The sequence below is a fragment of the Peromyscus eremicus genome, chromosome 2 (assembly GCF_949786415.1).
Source record: "Peromyscus eremicus chromosome 2, PerEre_H2_v1, whole genome shotgun sequence".
Lineage (NCBI taxonomy): Eukaryota > Metazoa > Chordata > Mammalia > Rodentia > Cricetidae > Peromyscus > Peromyscus eremicus.
The window spans coordinates 104,052,043-104,056,115 of NC_081417.1; the positions used below are offsets into that span (position 1 = coordinate 104,052,043).

At 38.1% G+C, this 4,073-nt stretch overlaps 1 long non-coding RNA gene across 1 annotated transcript; it reads right to left on the reverse strand.

The window, feature by feature from the left end:
- Positions 1–636: 636 nt before the first annotated feature.
- On the reverse strand, positions 637–3,855 carry LOC131905018 (uncharacterized). Its single transcript, XR_009377827.1, has 2 exons — positions 3,582–3,855; positions 637–1,007 (listed from the first exon to the last, which is right to left on the reverse strand). It is a non-coding gene; the product is annotated as an uncharacterized LOC131905018 (long non-coding RNA).
- Between the last annotated feature and the right edge of the window lie 218 nt (positions 3,856–4,073).

Here is a 4,073-nt window from a genome sequence, read left to right on the forward strand (position 1 = left end):
CCAGGAAATGCCACTTCGGTGGATGTCGTGTTCAAGCACGGGAAGACAGTGATCTGCCCAGCAGGAGCGCCATCCTCTTGGCTGAGGTCTGACTTGGCGCGGGTCAGTGCAGCTCCCATGCAGCTCCCGTGCAGCTCCCGTGCAGCTCCCGTGCAGGGGTGAGCCCCATCATGTGCCCTCTCCGGGACCCTGTTAATTTCCGAGCTCAGCTCTCATCTTTCCCACCCCCACTTCCCATTTCCCTCTAGTGTCTGAGAGCTGGAAGGCTGATGTGCCCCCAAACAAAGATTCGAACCCAAGGAAACCATTCCAAAGTACTGCTCCCTGGGATCTTAAACGGGACAGCCATTCAAAGGTCACTTGAGAGATTCTCTTTATGTAAATAATTAATACGACTATAAATAGTATGGGGAAAATCTAACACATTACAACAACACATGCCAGGAAATTGTTGGCAACCAAGATTATGCTCCAGCAACAAATAATCTATAGTAGCTCTGTTTTGTAAAGCTGTGGTCCTTAATTCACTCATCCCTACATGTATTTCTGCTAATATTTTTGCTGTAATGTTCGTAGTTTTACTAATAACACTGATCAATTTCATAGGTTTACTGAACAAAATAAGTGTAATATGGGGCCTATTCCACATAAACCTTTATAAACAGTCCTTTAGCTTGGTGGAACGATATCATACTGTTTCCTATCACAGATGTGTTTTATCCACTCTCCACCGGACAAAAGGCATTTGGATTCTGCAGTGACAAGCTGAGTGTTAACATGTAACACTCAGTATCATCTTGGGATCAGTCTTTGTTGGTTTCCCAAAGTCTCAGCTTGATGAATTAAAGCCCTGATGTCTCCCCAAGTTACAAGCTTCCTTTTCCTCTTGGGATGTCTCCTTTGGATGACTTGTCATCTACTTTCAAGATGGTTCATTTGTTCAGTGGTCTCTGGATATCCTGGTTGGATGCATCAGATCAGGAGCCATCTGGGACCTTGTTCATCTCCTGGAAAGACAGAAGCACAACCTAGCCCAATGTTAACATCAAGACTTTTTCATTGGTTAGATTCTAAATCTTTTCATTTAACATATACTTTAGGTTTTGTCTCCTTTAGGGCAAAACACTTTGGGGCAGCAAAAAAAGCATTATCCTTTAAACTGAAAAAATTTTTAAATTTGAGGTTACCATAGTTAATAATATGTGAGGATGTGGGGATTTGGGTGGGTGTAAAAAAAACCCTTATTTATTTATTTACTTATTTATTTATTTACCTAGTAAGTACTTGATGATGTCATTCCACAATAGCTTGACCCCGTGAATAGTAAGGGATTTCAGTAACATGACTAATATTAAAATTTCTCAAATCATTTGTTAGCATAAGCATTATGGAGTATTTAGCTGTAATGAGAGTCCTAGAGAGGAAATGGATAAAGGACTATTTGACAAAGTTAAGTTCCAGATATGATGCTGTAGTATTTCTCTGGAGTTTCCAGGGCCCCATGGCATGCCTGGGGCTGTGCTCTGCAGCTGACTAGTTAGGAAGAGGCATTGTATGAACTGTTAGTGCACTCTGAACACGGATTTCTCACACCTGACAGCAGAGAAGGCCCCAGACACCGACAGATGTATTTCCAGGTGTCAAGCTGGTGTCCATTCACTAATAACTATGCACTAGAAGCTTAAAACATTGTATAAAATAAGGTGTTCAACAGAGGATAGACCCTTGTGAGCCTCTTCTAACTTTCTCCCTTGCCAGAATCTGATCTCTTATCAGACCAAGAGAAAGCACAAAACTAAGAAACAAACAAAACCTATTAAATCAACAGCGGTCATTAACCTTTAAAGATTTAAATGTGATGATTTTAACTTAAGACTTGGGGTCCTTAAAATTCAGGACAATTTTAATTGTGAGTATTAAAAAAAATGCTACTACGTTACAGGGTATTCAGAAGTACCTGAGAAATAATGACAGAAAATCCTGATGTAGAAAACAGTAGGGTTTTCCCATGCAAGCATGAGACTATCTTCCTAGCTGATACTGTCAATGAAACAAAAATGGGAACAATATTAAAGCATAACAGTTCGTGGAGGAAGAGCTTGTTGGAAGTCATTTTATTACATTCTGCCTACAGTTTGATGTCACAGATTCTCAGGCTATACTAAAAATGATTTAGGTGAAAACTTCAAAATAATCCAATTTTTACTGATTATATTTTTGGTTTAACTCTCTTTTGGCCTCAAAGGGAATTTGAAAAACATGCAATTATGTTTGATTTTTGGGTAACCATGAGATCCAGAAGAAAGGTTTTACAAAATTTCTTCATTCCAATTTACTACTATTTTTCTTTCCAATCCGCCCAAAAAGGCTGTATATATTGTTATTCTTAAATTTTTTGTTATGTTTCACAAAAATACAAATTTTGAAAATGAAGTTTTAGTAATCACAAATCTAAACGAGTCTGGGTAGTTTGGGTTTTCAGTGCCTGATAGGCCTGGAATGAGAAAAAAATCTTTATTTCTTTTTAATTTAAAGAACAAGATAAACGTTTTTATTTTGCTAAGGCTGTAAGTATGTTACTGGATGGATGTATAATTTGGCCAGGCATCAGAAAGAAAGCACCTATTCTCTCAATTACGGACAACTCATACAGTTGGCTATCAACATCATTAGAGATCTGAGGAGAAATTAGATCAGGAAGCATAATCTAAATGGCCTCTGTATCAATCATTAAATAAAATAAAATTAAATAATTAATTAAATAATCATTAAATAAATCAATCATGTTCTGCAGATGTCTGGGAATTTTGAGGACCACCTACTAAGAATACTTGATTTTAAATACACTTTACTTGTTTTAGTTATTTGTTTTAGGGTTAACCTTGACAGCATATAGAGGTTAAATTAAGCTTGTGTTTGTAAATAAATACATTTATACTTAGCCTGACTTACAAGCATAATTTTGAGCACATTAAAAAGTTTGATCATTTATAAGGTGATTGACCATTAGCTTGAATGTCTTAATTATCTTTAACAGTTTACAACAAGGTAGTAGCTTTTTATAAGATTGTGATTTTACCATTTTATCCCTGTTAAGTTTGAGCCTTAAGAATTTGAATTAAAGATCCCTTAACATCAAAATAAAACTTTCAAGCAAATGTACAATATAGTTCAAAGGTAGTGCTGTCTTGATGGCTGCGTTTTTGTTTTTCTTCTTTGTATGCCTATGAACGTATAATGAACTGCTACAAACATGAGCTTTCCCATACCTACTCCTCTTTAAAACTATCTATCTACACTTTGCCTGTTTTTTGTTTGTTTGTTTGTTTAAGTTGGTGACTTACAGTGAATCATTGTTGGATCCACCCAACAGTAACCTGGAGCAGGTCACGTAGAAGGTGCCTCATGAAGCAGAGAAATCAGCTTACGGAGGTTAATCCTTCCTCTCATAGCTCAACATCTAATGTGTCAGACTCTCCGCACCCTACTGAGTCTGCTTCCATTTTGACCTTTCTAAGCTGAGAGTTCTGAGCCTCAATTGCCTGGTTTGGGTTTGATATAGCTCATGTCTATCAACTGACCTTTTAAAGGAAATTTCCTATTTTTGTTCTTTCAGGAGCTGTAGACTGATAATGCCTTGGGATGGGGAAACATCTGGAGAAAAGTAGAAGACATGTGGTTCTCAGTGATGGGTTACCTTCCCTCCTTTGCCCTTAGAACCCAAGATTCATTCCAATGGTGTGAGTTTCACATCTGCCTAAGACAGGCGTTGCATGTGCATTTTGCTTTCCTCCCTCTGCCTTCCTGCCTGTTCATACAAAGCCGCTTTCTGTTTCGTTCTGGTGTCTTCTCCATGGTTTCCTAAAGAGCAGAATGCCACAAAGAAAAAGTTAAACCACAAGCCTAGCTTGTGCAAAACATCTGCCAGAGAGCTCTGCTAAAGTCTGTTTCGTGTAGTTAAACGCCACATTTAAAGGAAACAGGCAGGATGTAGTGTTCCCAGGTCATGAGAAACTCAGAGAAGAGCTGTGATCAAGAGTGACAAGGGCAGAAACCAAGATTTCAGAGCACGT